We start from the raw sequence: 19,283 nt of genomic DNA on the forward strand, positions 1-19,283 counted from the left end.
AATAATTTAGCCACGATGCACACTACATGTGTGTTGCGCCGTATATATTGCAAATGTTCACCTCGTCGACATTTAAGGTACCAAAATAAGTTTGGCCGACTAACAAACAGTGATCTGTAAATTATGGCACTTTCTAAACAGATAATATATTGTTACATTCCGAAACAAAACCGAGTGCGTTATTATCGAACCACCAAAAACCGGCTAGGCGGAAAAATTGTATGCAAATCGATATCTCCAGCTGGCGGTGATGGTGTGCTGGTGTATAATAGCGGCGTCGGGAACGTTGTGTCGAATCACCCTGCGGGGATATCGAATTCGCCACGTCCCGTTTCCCACGTGCATACAACGTAATATACGAATAATATGATACGAGTGTATAGTTCTGTTTTAGTTTACCACGAATCGATCGGATGAATTTTCGTTGTTTAAAGTACCACCAGCGGAAAATCGGTTTACCATCAGATTATTTTTAAATTGTCATTTATCAATACATTATCTTTATAGATACTCGGGAATATTATCAAAGTTGATATGTATAAGCTGGATTATTTCTATTTACTGTGTAATTATTATGTATAGTTTAGTAAGAAATTAACCTACTACAAATTCATTGGTCACTTCCATAATATCATCTCGTGATTCACGTTGATTATGTCTAGTTCTCGTATGCAAGTATACCTAAGTTAAACCATACGTTAATATTATGTACATTTATAAATTTATAATTGATATAAATATACTATAGATGCGAATTTCCCCGTCAAGCTCTAAGCAGCTAGTCTAAGCATTTACTGCTTGCTACTTATTATTAACATATTCACGTTTTACGTTGACACAACTTACAAGTTGAATATTCATGGTATTCCTGTAGTCATCATTTTTGGGAGTTGAGCCTACTATTGACAATAATAACTGACATTTACAGTGATTAAATATTAGAAACATCTAACAAACAATAAAAAGAAAACTAGAAATCGGTCCAAAATCTACAATGGCCAAAACTAGATCACAAAAACGATTTTGATAAATATATATTTCAATTTTTATCTAATTAAATTTATTAATATAATTTACGAATACGAGTAGTAATTAGTATTTTTTTTAAATTTTAGTCTATGTAATTTTAGACGGTGAAACATTAAAAAATCTTTGAGGGTAAAAAAATAATGTCATTGTATATTTTATATTTTAATGGCTAAAACAAATATTTCATATGATATTTATTATATATTGTTTTATATAACATAATTATGACTTTATGAGTAATATCAAAAGGATGGATCTTGGCCCTAGGGATTAAGACCCATCTAAACGAAATTATTCTTTACACAATTTTACTAAGAATTTTTAAAATTGCATAATTTATATTTGATAACAACAAGACTTCTCCTTTCACATATCAATATAGATGCCTACAGTACCTACAGGGCTACAGATTTATTATATATTATATACACATTTGAGATGTTGAAATAATTATAATTTTAGAATCCGATACGATGATACCGTTTATGTAGTGCGACGTTTTGAAACGTACAATGTTTATCAGATAGATTTGATGTGTAGAGCCAGTCATTGTTCGCAAGTGTATTATTTATTTATTTATTGAATAATAATACAGGTAAGATTCAATTCAATACTCTACGACAACGGAAAATCGCAAACGATCCCGTCACTATTTTACACCCATTTTAACTTTTAACCTTATGTATATACCTATTTGTGTCGGTCGACGGAACTTGATCTGCAGCAGGACGTGTCCCTAATACATCCTATAGCGCGCGATGGGGTCGTCGCCGCCAAAAGGATATTATAGAAACGTAGACGGTGTTCCTTCTATTGCGCGGTTGCGCGAGAAAAAGCGGGGAGATAGAGCGAAACAGGCCATACTCGAAAAGCCCCTTTGAACCTTTGGGATCCGTCTAATTCGTAGGCTAAACACACTGTGTTGGTGTGTGTGAATATATATATGTATGTGTGTGTGTGTGTGTGTGTGTGTGAGTGTGAACGCATGCATTTCAAAAGTCAATATAATATGTGCGCAAACGGCAGTGCAGGCGGCGGGCTCGTTTCTTACGGGTTCTGCCACTGCCTCGCGTCAAATTACTTTTCTTTCGCTCAGCGCCTAACGCCGTCATGGGGTCGACATGTGGCGAGAGGAGGTGCAGGTGTGTACGTTGCACGTTATATATCTGAGTAGTAATATGCACTTCATGGGGTCCCGCGATATCGCGTGTATACGATATAAATGTTGCAACACACACACACACACACAAACACACGCACACACACACACACACACACACACACACGCACACGCATATATATATATATATATATTATAGGAATAAAGTGTAATTATTTTATGTTATATATTATATCGCGCAGGTACGGCGAGTAATCTAAAAGAAAATGTCCAAAACTTTTTTATTAGACAAGACACTCAGCACATAATATTGTATAATACCTATATTTAATAAAAACATTAATATTTTATAATTATTATTATTGTTGTTATATTATCACATAATATTATACAAACTACTCAAATAAGTATAATAATCTCGCTAATAACTAATAACAAAGTAATAATGTTTTGGCTGCGATATTAGGTTTAATTTCATAACTCTTGCAACTATAATATGCAAATTATAGTAAAATACATTTATCATTGTGTACATATGCAATAGATAATAATTATATTTATACATTAATTTTTTTTTTAAATAGGAAGTAGTAAATGGCAAGTATTTAAGATATTATGTATATGTCACGGCTAAAGTCCGAATTAAGCTAATGTGTATATTATCCAATTTCGGATTTTAGCCGTGAATAAAAACTGTTGGGAAATGGATTATGTGCACATTAACCGGCTACAGTAATTTTAGCCATCGTGTTATGGCTAATGTAAATTATTATTAATAAATTCACAATGTATAATATTTTATTTCAATAAAATTAATTAATATAAGTTAACAATTAAATATTAAACTACATTTGATGCAATATTAACTTTATTTCTATTTATTAGATAACATTATTTTTATTATTTATTTAAACATGGTAAACTTTGATGACATTTAGAGTTGCATAAAATCAGTGGCGTCATTTCAATTTTTTTTTTAATATTACGCATGGCATATACATAGCAGGCCACTTAAGTGCAAGCCACTATCAATTATACAGGCCAATTAATTTATAAACATGGGCCAAATTACTTCAATGTTGGATATTAAATACGCATATGTATACCCTGCGTGTGCGGTCCAAATAACGCCATTGCATAAAATGCCAGATGCTTTGCGTTTGCATTTATTTGTTTCGCAATTTGATTTATATGCACAACGTTGATAACCCCGATCACCTAACAATGACATATTTTTTTGCAATTTCTCTTAACAATTTTTTTATATTTGACACCTCGTCTACTGTAATGAATGGCTGAGGACAAACATCAAATTGAGACCTAGTGTAATGTTTTTCTATCGTTCCCTCGTTATTATCTAGTTAAGTTAATAGTATTTATTTATATTTATTTTTAGTATTACATTTAGTGCTGTTGAAAATATAATTATATAATAATATATTTTTTTGTACATTTTTTCTATCCAGTTACTTCATCCATCACTCAATGGATAATGTACAAAATATCCGGTTAATATACGAAACTATGATTCTAAATGTTAAGTGTTTACTTAATACATCTAATATGGATTATTTACGCATTATCCGGATAATGTACACTTTAGCCATGTTTCGGACTTTAGCCGTAACATATACACTATAAAGTTATAAAATAATAAACTTGGGTTTGAAAATTTTTTGTGATCATTATAATATGTGATGTGTTAAATTTGAATTCTATTTTAAATATAATTGCATATTATGAAAAATAATTCTGAGAGAAGAGTGTAAATAGCCAACCTCTTTTTTTAAAAGAATATTACGTAATTTATTACTTTTAGTAGCGCACTGTATTTTAAACTAATTTTTATATGTCATATGTGATATGTTATTAATTGTTAAAATATTATATCATGTATAATATATCAGTCAATACTATGTAAATATACAAAAAACGGTATGAATAATTTTGAGGTATAAATAACTTAAAGTTTGTCTAAATATTTTAATAAAATGCTAACAACGTATTTTCGATATTTTTAATTAATGCAAGAATTATAAGTAGTAATTTCAATTTTTTTACTTACAAATAAAAAACTAAACATAAATAAATCTAAAAATAGTAAATTAAAATTAGAAAATCAAATATATAAGCTCTTCTTTGTTAAATAATAATCTATGAGTTAAATTTGAATTTAATGTGAAATCATTATACCCATCATGGAAATTTAAAAAAAAAAACCTTTACTAAAGCATTAATAGATTTTGAAATAATGAGTGTTATTCCAAAAAAGAAACGACCTGTTTATTACTATTATATAATATTACTTTTTGTATTGTTATAATAAATAATTTTTTTTTTTTATTATAGTAATACGTGATAGTATGAATGAATGATTGGTACGAGTAGTTGGAATTAACATTTTTTAAACTAATTTTCGCCAAAATGAATTATTATATTATATAATTATTATTATTTAATTTATCAGTAAATACCATACGTACCGTTTCGAAGAACAATGTAAATGGGTTTGTGGTATATTTTATAGCTTAGGATTAATCTAAATATATATTTAAAATATAATTTGAAAATTTTATTGTGTTTAATAGTAAATAATAATTTTTGAAGTGACAAAAAGTTTCAAGTTGTATTAATTATAATAAAATAATTAAACTAAATAATAAACTGCTATTTGTTGGTTAAATATCTAATTTCATCAAGTTTTATAACTTAGTTGTCTATTTAGTATTGAATTAATGATAATTTAGATTGTGACAACGACAAGATCAGTTTATAATTAATTTACTTGTAGTAAATTGTTAAATCCTAGTTTAAACATTTTAAATGTTATGAATATTTAGTTAATAAAAAATAATTTTCAAATTGTTGTGATTTCGATGTATTATGTCAAAACTTGAATTTCAAAATTCTTGAAAAAATGTGCTAATGTTTTTTTTTTTTAATTTTTAATTTCGATTCATTTGACTCAGCTTTAGCTTCAACTTTAGTTTCTAATTGTTTCTGCTCGGAATCGTTTCCCGTATATAATGATATATTATTAATGATTTCAAATTTAACACATCCACAAAGGTACCCACCTGTCTACCTTTTCTATGTTAATGTTATACTTGTTAGTTGTAGTGTTGCCTGTTGGTAATACAAATGATTATAAATAGTACCTACTTTTAGTATTTATCAATTATCATTAATGGCAACGCATATTTTAATTATCTAATTTAAATTTTACTCTGAGGGTGTTTGTTAATAATATAATAATATCTTACAGTAGGTAATAATATGTATTACCTACGGATTACGATGATGTTATTTAATTTAGTCGAATTTTATTCCACCTCGATAGTTCGACACCGCCTGACTATCGGTTTGGAATACGAAAACTGTGACGCCCGCTGTATGGGATCCTGGTTGTTTGGGACGGAAAAAACAACCAACGTTATGTTGTGTGTACCGATGTTCTGCACATATGTTGTAATGTGATATTACTGTGCTATCGATATTTATTTGTATTTATTTACTCGTATTTTTGTGATAAAAAATAAAAATCGATTTTTTTGAAAGTGTAATTTTGATAAGTATTTGCAGGGAATTTATTATTTTTGGTCCTCCAAAAGTTCCAACTTGATCATTATGATTATACAAACGTACACATAAGAAAGACCATTGTATGTTTACTTAAAGATTAAAAAATATTTTTAAAACCTATTAAGGAGTAAGGAATAAGGACACCGTCCTTAAATAAATTCTAAATTTGCTTAATAGTATCTAGTATATTACAAGCGATAATAAAAGTTCCTTTATATTAAATAGGTAATAGGTAATAGTCTATACTCTATAGGTAGAATATACTTATGATACACAGAATGTCAGAATGAGTATGGTTGGCGTGTATTATACATTTATTATAATATATGTACATTAATATGTGTAATGGGTATATTGTATATTATATTATTATACAAAAATTGCATATATGGTATGTACTTACCAATTATAATTCCACACAGAAAGAAATTTGTAAGTATGCAACTTTTTTCCAAAAAAAAACCTAAAATTGGCATTTTGGTCCATTGCCTGGTTTTTCATGCATTGTTTTTAAGGTATTTTATGGTTTTATAACCATTTTTTAAGTTCATAGTTTATAAATCACTTTTTCATTATTTATTTATACTGTAAAAGTATAAACCGTATACTGTTATACCAATTTTAAATATAGATATAAAGGCTTTGCCCCTGCATTCAAATCACGATTAACACGAGACTATCGGCTGATTGCTTACCGTACGAATTACGTAGTAAGATAATTATTATTTATAAATCGAAATAACAATGATATCATCACTAGGAGTTTCTGAATTTCTTAAGTCGTGATTACATTTTTAAAGACATTTTTTGATATTTTTTTTATAGTGTTTTTAATCGTATTTATAATCCTAGTTCTAGTGATAATTGATAACCATAAAAAAATATGACAAAACGAAAGTAATTATTGCCAATTAGCAAAAGCCAATAATAGGAATAAATTTGATACCTGATTATATTAATCTACCCCGAGTTAAAAATAAATTTTAAAGTACTAGTTTTTAAAACAATTTTTTATTCAAGAAATAATGTTAATTTTTTTTGTTCGTCATTGCTCAATGAATTTAATCACTGATAGTCCGGAGTATCGTCTTTTATATCATTACAATAATTTATCATATTTTTATTTTTGTTTTGACTCAGCGCCAAATTTAAAAAATATTCTAAAGATTATTTCTTAGATAATATTTGTATGTGTGTGTAGTAATAGTGTTAGCTCTTAAGTTTATATTACTTGTATAATTTTATCTCTATTCATTACTCCTTTGGATTATTAAATAAATTGAATAAATAAATAAATACCGAACTTATAATTAATTGAATATGCAGTATCATATTATGAAAACGAATATATTGAAACATTTCGCGTACTGTGTAATGTTTGTGCACGTGGCAGTCTGGTAAGCGTTTAAAATGATAAAAAACAAACATTAATAACGCATAAATACCAAAATACGTTACTATATTATGTGCATATATTAAGTGGGAATGAGTATGTCGTTGTAATACTTATGAACATTAGAATTTAAAACTAGGTCAAGAAACCATATTTATAGAATATATGGCGAAATTTGTTATTGAGCCCTTAGTCAGTAAATATTTGTAGGCTAAAAATAACTATTAATCAGCATAATATGAGACTAGATTGAGGTATGATATCATGTATGGATAGTGAGTGGTTCTCCGGCAGTGGTCGTACGATGCAACTCTGTTACAAAACATTAATAGAGTGTGTTTATATTTAAATTGCGTGTGTATTTTGATTTATCGGTTACACCGAAACTCAGAAAGAATTGACGTATATTATATGAATAGATGTTATTATTATAAGCATAAAAATTGTTTGACTTACAGATTTTCATCAGTTATCATCGCACATTAAATATAATATATATACAACGATTGCACGTACTTGCATATAAAATTAAATTATTAAAAATGTACGTTTCAAGATTTTTGATACATATTTTAGTGTTTTTAAAAAGTAAAAAATATAATAAAAATTCTCATTACATCTCAAATTGCGCAAATTTATTATTTGGTCCAAAACGAGTGATTCTGCGCGTCATTGTATAACTCTGGTATGCATTACTCGTTGTCTCGATCCAAGGCGTTTTACTTAAGATATCTCGAATAATTCCCAGAACGAGCTTTGATCACTTTCACTACGCGCAACATGATCTTCAGCGCTTGGTGAATAGGTATATTACAAACAAAAGGTTCTGTTAATATTTTGGTTTCAACATTAATATCATACTATATTTGGTCTTTGAATGTAATGCATATTAATTTCGGTGTGTATATTATAACTACCCGACAATCTACAAGCTACAGACGATTACCATATACCATAATGTTGTTGATTGAAGTGTATAGTCTTATAATATTATATTTAATGAAAAATATGAAATATTGTTCATGATGTACAATTTCGTAGCTTACATTAGATATAAACACGTTTACGTAATCGTTAAAAAATAAATAGTTATATACGCTAAATAGTTTGGCAATTAAACAGCTTTTTTGTTCTTATTAAAATGTAAAATATAACAATCCGTTCAATAATGTGGTACAATATAATATAATAGTAATCACAACGATATATAATATTAAAGAGGCGTAATAAAAAAGTAACTGATTGGAAACACTTAATTAAATTACTTATTGATTAGTTTAAATGAATCACGATTTCAGTTACGGTTTACTGTTATACCAAGTGAGGAGGGTTATTATTGGAATATAATAGGTGCGGTCGTTTTTTTTTTTTTTCATTAAAGGGTTAGTATTAAAAATTAATTTATTATGAAAGCGTTTTGTACTGAAGTTTGGAAAAGTCATTAACAGTAATAATTTGTAAATGTTTGTGTAACAACACGAAACGATATACTTTGTATTGGGTGGATATTATACAGTTCTGCGGGGGCCAAAATGTGTGCACCGTAATATGATAATATAACTGCGGGTCCGATCCACAGTGTTTACATGAGCATTTTGGTTCTGAGTTTTAATTTAGAATTTAGGACAGTTATCTGCAACCATTGATCCAAGGAAAGCTAAACGTTGTTTCAATAATTTAAAAATTACACTTTACGCACGTTTTATGAAATATAAACAGTAATAAATCTATGTCGATATTAATTATAACTTATAATTAGGTATAAAAAGGTATGTATATTAATAATTTTAATGATTATTGTACACGTGCCTATGAATTTTATTTGACGATAAAATAATTATACACCTTAGCGAGAAACTATAGAAATTTTTATCGGATTAGCTGATTCGTGTAATCTTTTACAGAATGAGTGCAACTAAATTTAACACTTTGGAAATACTTTAATACAAAAATATTACACACACATAGGCAAGCGCAAATTTTGTTGGATAGTCACACAATTCGTTAATTATTATTGTAGTAAAAAAAAAATAATTTATTAATATTGATTATGATTTAAGAAATAAAATTTCTTTATAATATTTGCAATTCACAAAATATATTTAGAGAAAAATTTAGCTCACAGAATATTTATGCATATTAATATTAATATTATATTAATTAATTATTTTCTTTTGGAACCTATATAATAAAATTCATATTCCATAACAAGCCATGCTTTATGTAGTTACCTATAGATACTATATGTCACCAAAGGCATTTGATGGCTCCTTTTGACATGACTTTTCTATTGGTAATTACTAATTAGTCTATTTTTGAGATACGTTAATTTTAATAAATTTTAATATTCAAAATTTCAAAATGCCATCACACGGCATCTTAGATAGGCAATTTAGCTACACTACCATGCATTATGCAATTTTTCCGGTATTCTAAATTATACTATGGACATCGTTTAAACAATATTGTATATGTTACAAAATATAAATTACGATTTATGATCTTAAGCTCACTAATACTCACTGAAATTTCCACCTCTTATTTTATCGATAGTAACATGTAGATAATGACTTTTTTTCAATTTATCAAATTTATCAACTACCACAATTTTAAGTGATTTCAATTTTTTTTTTTACTAAGTTTGTACTATGGAATATACCTAATTAATGTATATTTATTTTCAATAAAAAATATTAATTATGATTAAAAATGAAAACTCCTTTTATACGTACTGCAATATTTATAGATAATCAATAGTGCTTTCAAAACAAAAAGTTGATATTAGGTATTTTAATAAAACTATAAGACAACTGTAGCTAGTTGAGTGATTTTTACAAAAATTTGTGCATTATTATTATTTCTCCAGTCTTATTCAGTCTGAGTTGGTCTTTTTGATAAACAATCAGGTCTAATTTAGTCTGGTCCAAATTTAGTTTAAATTGCTCTGATTTGGCTCCAGTCCCAATTTGAAAATGTCGATATCGTCTCGGTTTCGTTTAAAAATATTTTAGTCTGGCTTAATTGCAGTTTGGGCTATTTTAGTCATGGATTAGTTACGGGCAAGTTTTAGTTTCAAATTATTAGTATTGGTTCTACACCGTAGTAAACATATTGTCAAAATACGTATAGAATAGGATCTGTATAAATAGTAATTTATCTGTTAAAGATAGATATAAAATAAAGTAAGTACCTATATAACTAATATTATGTATTTAAAAAAAAAATTATGTCGTCTTTTAAATAAGCAATAATTTGAATGCCATAAATAATATTTTGGTTATTTTTGTATAGCGGATTTCCAAATTATGCTGTTATCCTATTATGACGTGTTGTTATTAAAAACTCGTAATTTACGTTAATCGATTAAAAATGAATAAATCATGCAATTATCGTTATAGGTGCCAACACACGAATACGTTACAGTTAATTAAATTAATTAAATAAAATAAGATGTAGAATATAGACTGTAGATCTAATCTGAACGCGTGATCAACTCATGTGTCCGATAAATAATACTTTTATTTATTTTTTGTGCCACTGTTTCATAATAATTCATTGAAGTATATTCAGTAATGATATTGACTATTTTCTTTCGGCGTCGGATTTGTCGCACTACAATGAAACGTTTCAAGATGAATTTCGTGTGTATAGTGTTATTATATTTCATCAAACCAGTAAATAAAGAACTTAATAATGAGATTTGAAAAGTCAATCATAATATATATATACATTGTACAATAAAAAGTTTGTTCATGACTTAAGTATAATAACCATTCGAAGCAGAATATAAGTAACTATTTAATTAATTTTGACGTCCGACAATATGCAGTTATTTTAATGTAATAATTCTACTATTGCTTTTCGTCCAAATAAGAAATCACAATGGTTGTAATAATATGACGGCTAAAATTACATAACCAAAATATAATTGATTTATTTGAATTTTGAATTAATCACCTTGAAATAGTTAGTCTCAAATTGCCTGCACATATTATATTATCGTATGTTTATTGTTTATATTAATTAATACTATTTATAAATTAAATACTGTTCTTACGCAGAATTCGATAGTTTGTTTTTTAAACATACAACCTATCAACTTTTGCACAATAACTATTTTTAGATTTGCATGTAAATAATAATAATTATATATATAATAACACATTTTTTTTATTTTAAGTGGAGTGATGAGTGTATTGATTTTACAACGATATGTTTTATTTATATGCCTCAAGACATTTATTATAAAAGAAAAAATACTTAAATACTTAAATCTTTAACTCCTAAATGAATCTAATTAGTACTTTGAAGGAGTGGAGGGAAGTAAAAAGTAAAATTTCCTGTACTTATACTATTATATAGAAAAAACAATTAGGGATAAACGCAAACTCAGATTCGATAACGTCGGTTTTCATATTTTATATTTATTTTTTTGTATCAGTCATAGTGAGTTATCTAAGATTTAAATACATTATTTTTTAGTTGTTTTTATTTACCGATTATTTATAGCAGAATTTTTTAAACGTTACATAATTTTCAAAATATTTGGATTCTTTTTTGAACATTTGACATTTTTATTATTTTTTTCTATTAATGTCTATAAAAAAATATTTACTGGGCACTTAAGTTTTAAAATGTAATAGAAGGTTTCTCATAAATTTCACTAAACCTATTTAAAAATATAAAAGGTACTCAAGTAACAATTTTCTTTATAATAAGCATTTGAAATGAGCTCTTCATATTTTAACATATTTTATTTTTATTTGCAATGATTTATCATTAAATTCATATTTGATAGACATATCACACTGACAAAGCACACTTGATATAAATGTACAACAGTGCAGTTACCTAAAATTTTCTCCTTTTTTTGTTTGAAGTAGAAATTAAATGTTATTATTACATAATATGATATTTTAATATTTAAATAAGATCAATATTAAAATAGATTCCGTCAATCGAATAAATAATTCGAATGTATTAATAACAAATTGTCTCACTTTGCATAAAAATAATTCAAATTTTTGGTCTCGCCGCTGTCACCGTCGCCTAGAAACCATAAATCATAACTTAGATTTATAAAATAAAATTAATTTAAATTCCGTAATGATTGTGTAATGTTACCATGTGTGCAAAAATAATTTAATGTTTAAAACTTTAAAATGATAAACTGCTCAATGAATAAAATTGTTTTGTATATTATGAATTTAAATCAAAAATCAGTAACATACTAAAATCCATTATATAATGAAATTCGATTGTTTATTATTTGATGTTTTTGGTCCTATTGAAGAACATATCGTTGCATGGCTATTTTAACAAATGTATTTAAATGAAAAATGAAAAATATTAAATTAATTTATATTCTTACCACTCCAAAAAAATACGCATTATATATATTTTGAAATTTAATATAGTAGAAATCATAAATACATAAATGTATGGTTGATAAATATGTATTTAAGAATATCTAGCAGATACTATTTAGTTTTAATCTAATGAGTAATAATGTTTAAATCATCAGTTAGATATTCTGGTTTTATTTTTATATTAAAGTATTAAACGTATATTATGTTATTTCAAAGATGTAAGATTGTATGAATAACTAATAAATTATTATTTCTAGCTATTTATTTAATGTTGAAATGTTTTTTAAATTAAACTTTACGTACTTGAAACTATGAATTTTAGGTATGAACAAGTTGAATCAAATCAATAAGTTATTTTCAATGTTGACCAAAATATTATAGTTATATGCAAATACTAACATTCTTTTATAATTAATAATTTAAACTTTATGTTTACGATGAACAAAGAATTGAATTTATCTATTTTATTATCTAGGTAAAAACGTAATTATATTAATTTTTATCTAGATAAAAGTTAAATAATTATATTTATCTATTTTTAAATAACTTTTCATAAAATTATGTTTATCTTATAATGTACTTATATAGATATAAATAATTGCTTTGTTATCCCAACTTGCACTTATACCTCTTGAATTATTTGAATGCACATTAACGGTACCATATATATATATATAAATATGGTAAATGTTATTTACGAATACATTTTTTAAATTAAGCATTTCATTAAGAAATGGTTTTAAAACCGTTATGTATTTAACCCAACTTATATGTTGCAAAACATCTTTAGTAATAATAAAAATCGGTGCCTGATTGTTATATCGTCCGAGTAAATAGCCATCAAACCGCAGTTGTCTTTCAAACTTGATATTACAGTGTGACATTCTTGGGCCTGGAACCTCAGTTTAGTTCCCAGAAGACGCCTATAACGTGTCATTGCAGTGATGCGCTGTATTTGCGGTCTTTCGCCATATGGAACTGCGGTCGATAGACTTTGGTGATAGTTAACGACTTCACTACTCTTGACATTTATGTCATGTTCTGCAATAGTTATCTATTCATTCCAATAAGCTAGTGGCTCCGCAGGATGACGATAAGTTGATTATAATTAAATGGTAAACTTAAATGCATCAGAAAAAAATATATTAATATGATATACTCTTCTCGATTTTAAAATTTTTTTTATAAAATAATAAAAATTATAGGTACTAAAAAAATCAAAATTTGCGTTAAATATGTAGTTATATCTATGTATCTAAATGTATACTTCGATCTAAATAATACTGTTGAAAAATAAAGCAAATCGATTACACACATTTCCACTTTGAAATAGTTAAAAAACAATAATACAATTTAAATAATTTTAAAGTAGGAGCAGGTGTAGGAACATTAACTAAAATGTAGTAAACTAGGTAACCAGTCAAATTATTGAGTAGGAAATGTATAGTGAATGTATTAAATTTATCGAATTCAATGATAAATCGACAAATCGTTGTTAAGTATTATATACGATGAAAAACGATTCTGAACGAAGACGGAAATCAAGGTTGCTAAATATCTGTTTTGATAATAATATTAAAAATAGAAACACACACACACAAATACACATAATTTAAAAACCAATGCACTCATATGCAAATATTATATATGTAATTTCAAGTGTTCACATATTTTTTTTACAAAGCTCATGAAATAACTCTCTGTCATATTATATTATACTCTTCGATTTTTACTGTGGAAGGAAAAAATTATGCAAATGCAATAACATCCGCCCTTCAACGATAACGATCGTGCACTGTATAGTGAACTCCCCGCTCGGATACCACAACTAAATCGACAGCAACGAGTTCGTAGCCGACGTGCTGCATCCGGTTCCGGTAGCGATACCTCCAGGCACCAGCGGTCGTATGGATCACGATGCCGTTTCATTGGACGCTTTGATAACGTGTTACACTATGCATTGTTTAAGCAGACTGTGCGCGGCGTATTTATGTGAAAGGAAATTCGAACCCGAAGCTGACTGATTCAGCACGACGTTGGTTAAAAACTCAATAACACAAGTCACAAACGTTGCGATTCGACTTTCGTCAAAATAATATGAACTTTAAACGCTTGTAAAAAAAACTGTGGCTGTGTATTTTCGTTATTATTTAATAATTGCGTAAAGTATATGTATAGGCGGGTACGTATGAAGATAACATTGTATTTTTAAAAAATTCGATCAAATATTTATCTAAATAGTCCAAATAGAGTTAAAATATTTTGAAAATTTTATTATGTCTATTAGATTTTAGGAACAATATATTTATACTACTATTTAGTTGTAAAAATTTCAAGTGTCTACAAATATTCCTTTTTGAAATATTGATATTTCCTTTTTGAACAAAAAAATACAAATTTAGTTTTTTGAAAACCTGACATTGAGTATTTAGTTTTAGTTTTTCTGTAATGTACTTATATAAACTAGATCTAACTTTCTCCTGTAAAAAGACGTGTCTTCATACACAAAATAAATAACATTAATTTATTGTTCTGTATAAAATCAAAACTTAATGATTTTTATGATTTTATAGTTTTTTTTAATATTTAAAATAAATCTTCTGAATTGTTTATCTCCAAGTGTACAAAATAATAATAATAATAAATAAGGAACGGATTTGAATACAAACTGCACTTTTTTCAGAAAATATTGCTTTTTAAGCACAAAGTTCATTTCATTCATCAAGGAATTAAAAAATGTAACGTTTATTTTGTATTTTTTTTGAAATTTTTAGTGTATTTTTATGTTTTTAAGTCATTTTTATACAAGAATAAATAACATTTTATAAAAATTTAGTTAAAATTCATTCTAAAAAAATACAATTTAAATAATATTTATTTGGTACTTCTATTTTTATTATTTATTATATTTTTACCGATCTGATAAATATAACACTGTCCGATACCAATAATACGGTTTGTGAAACGAAATTATTCTTGACACTTGTCGACACTTTGGTAGTTAGGTGTACACATACATACAATTAGATAAAGATAAATTATTTATTTAATATCTAAATTATGATTTCGTATTGTACTATTGAGTACAATTTTTTCAATGTTAAAAATATTTTTTCTGTTATAGTGCATTAAATCGTATTTTTTAAGGCATTTTTTTTTTTTTTTAGAGCATTTAAATCTGTTCCCTAACAATAAACAATCAACACTCAGCAATAATTCATCGATTAAATTAAATATAATTTGTAGCTTCTGATAAAATAAGATAAATATTTATACTGATCTAGTCAGTGATCTAAAACTCAAAAATTATACTACAATAAAATTACTGTATATAATTTCCATCGAATAATTCCATGAAGATTTATTTAATTACAGTTTTGTTAGAATATTCTTTTAATGGAACAACAATTTATTATACATATTATTTGAATAATAAATTATTCACCAGCAGTAACAATTGTATTCAGTATGACAGTAATCAAATTAAAATGTATTCGTCGTTTTTTTCAGAATCTAATATTATATTTTTTCAACAATTTTTAAAATATTATAGTAATATAAAAATATAACTTTTATATATCATATTATACACAAAATTAATTTTCGATTCTTTGAATGTTATTAAAAATTAAAAATTATCATTATTTCAAATTCTATTCGAGTTAAATTCATTTTTTTTTTTTTGGATTTTAGTTAAAAATTTAGTTGAAAGTACCTACTATGATTGTACTAATACGCGGGAATAAATATATTACAGCTTTAAATATTTTGTTACAATTTTAGACAATTTGAAATTAGAAAATAAATCGTTACTGAGTATCCAAGTAACTGAGTCGGACGAAGGAATTGATACGTGATTTAGGGTAATTTTTGGGCATATTCTTTGTTTGAGCGTGAACGTTATTTATTTTGACTGGCTATTTTTCTCACTATTCAGACAAGAGATTAAGATGTACATGTAAATTGAATGAGACAGTTAAAGGATTCTCATTTATAGATAAAATGATTTTGTTGTCGGCATAAGTAGACTATAAATTAAAATTATATTTCTTTATTCACGATTTATTATTAATATTTAAATATTTTGTCTATAAACAACTAAATGAACGTGAAAATTCCTGATCCTGGAATACTTTAATATCCCTAACAAAGTTGTTGCGGGCTATCATAAGAAATTAGTATTTGTTATAAGGAACTGTTACTTGTTAATTATGCATTTCTCAAATTCTTAAATATGAATTGTATATTTATACCATTTTTGTCATTGTTCAACTGTTTATTATAATAATATTTTTTCTGTGAAAGTTGACATGTTTTTTTTCTATATATATAAATTAGTCTCTCGTGTAAAATCCATAATTGTAGTTGATATTTCGAAACATTTTAGATTTGTTTTTAAAATACTACACCTGCCTATAAAAAACGTATATCAAAAAAACGTCTTTTATATATTTTTTTTCATTGTTCTTGGGGTTGGAAAATAGCTTTTAAACCTTCAATAAAATTTCTTTATATTATACACTTATATATACGCACATGATTTTTATTTTGGTCTTTTAACGTACATTTTGAAAGAATATTGGTAAATATACACAATAAAATACGCATACATGCATACATGAACATAAGTAATGTCTGGGAGCCATTCGAAGGAAATTCCTTTGGGTGTCACCGAGTAGATATTAAAATGAATGAAAATAAAAATGTTATGCGTTCGCATTCTTTATTTAATGTCAACTATTATAGTTAAATATTATACTTAAAATCATTGTAAATAATAATTGTATAATTACTTACAAGCAGAGAGCTTTCAATGAAATAGTCGTATTATAATAGTGATGTATATTTTTATTTTTATTAAACGCAGTCATAATTACTGCAATATACGTAAATAATAAAATGTATCCACGATGTTATGATTAAATCGTTTCAATTTTTATAAATTGCACTCAAGAATAATATATTTTATATTATTTTTTTTAAATAAAAAGTCTTACGAGGAAAAATCAAAAAGTACCTATACTTGAAATTAAGAATGTAAAATGCGTTTTTGACTTAGTATTTTTAATAGATTAAATGTTTACGTTACATATTTGTGTAAATCGTATAAAATTAATCAAGTGTAGATTCATTATAAAATTGTACCTATTGTTATTGCACGTGAAAAGCATCATACATTATTGTTATAAATTGAAAACAAAATGATTTTCCAACAAGCAACTAGCAAGAAGTATAAACTATAAATTATATTTAATATAATATATTAATATTAATTGTTTACTTTTTTTCGGTAGGTATTATTACTGTCTTAAAATTATTATTATTATGGGCAAAACAAATAAAAAATTCTAAAATGAATACATTTATATTTATTTATTTTATATTCATAAGTTCAAAACGATTTGAAATGACGATTAAAGCATTTAAACAGTAAGACAACGGTTCGTTGTTTGTTGTTTGTGTATTGCGAGAATGCGTAATAAGCTTTTGGCGTTCATAGATGGCGTTACAGTATCCCGTAAATACAAGAAGTATAATGTAAGGATTTACATTTAGATCCAGAAGAATATTCTAAATATTGAAAACAATTACGTAAAAACTAAAGTTTTTTTTCTTTATTACAGAAAACGTTCAAACACAAAAACTTTTGGTTTTCAAAATTTATTGACCTTTATTTATTTTATTTTATTTTTTTGCTTTCGCAGATCTTTTTATATACTTAAATACTTATTACTTAACAGTCATTATTTTTTTAAACACCGGCTGCATCCTTCATCTACAAATAACGTATAGCTCAATTAAAATGTACTAGAGATATAATATAGTATATGATTATGCATAATAATATTGCGGTTAGACAGAGTCAAAGTCGGCGGTTGTTATGGGGCACGACGATACGCGATTGGATGCACAAATACTTGTCATTCAAATGCAGTCCAATTCATCACGGTATCATGCAGAACCAGCTTTATTATTTCGAATTTATGGCCGAGAATTAAACCTAGACTACGCGTCGGAATATATACCTATATACAGTGGTTGCGGGCAAACGCGAATAATAATTATTTTAATTTTATTATGCCAACGTAAAATAATATGTTTTTCAACGTCCATTATAGTAACATGCGATGGTAACCGATTCCTGCCGTTGTGTTAAAAAAAATAACCTGTATTATATATATTTATATGTAAACTACGGAGACAAGTGTATCGTTATTTTATGAGTTAATTTATATTATTAATTACGGTTTACTTTTTCTTCTTGTATTAAACATAATAATAATGATAATAATAAATATAATATAAATCATTAAACCGTATGATTTATAGTGTTTTAAGTTGCAAAATAAAACACATATACAATTTACATAATAAATGGTTGCATATAGAGAGTGTAAAGAGTTAACGAGTTTACTGATTTATTGTATTTGTGAATTCATGATTTGCTATTATTCTGAATCGATTAAACAGTTAATCATTACGAATCTAAATATATAAACAGCAACTATAGTTTTGATCTTCATAATATGATCATCGATCAGTAATATGATTAAATGATCAACAATATATGTATTGGGAAAATATTAACAATTTTTTCAGCATTTTTTTTTATTAAAAGCGTGCAGATTATAGAATTTCAGATTTTATAACAGGCACAGGTTTTTAAATAATATACTATTTTGGATTTAAAACGAAAATAATGTGGTGAACGTTCAACAGCCGCGGTTGATGGTGTTGATAAAAATCAACTTGTGGTGATTGCAGAATAACGTGGATTTCACTGATAGCA

General features: G+C 26.3%; 1 protein-coding gene across 1 annotated transcript in view; it reads right to left on the minus strand.

Moving 5' to 3' along the window:
• The window catches only part of LOC113559010 (33 kDa inner dynein arm light chain, axonemal-like), a 50,957-nt gene that overhangs the window by 11,690 nt on the left and 19,984 nt on the right, over nt 1-19,283 (minus strand). The window lies entirely within an intron of this gene.

This window comes from Rhopalosiphum maidis, chromosome 3, assembly GCF_003676215.2.
Source record: "Rhopalosiphum maidis isolate BTI-1 chromosome 3, ASM367621v3, whole genome shotgun sequence".
Taxonomy (NCBI): Eukaryota; Metazoa; Arthropoda; class Insecta; order Hemiptera; family Aphididae; genus Rhopalosiphum; species Rhopalosiphum maidis.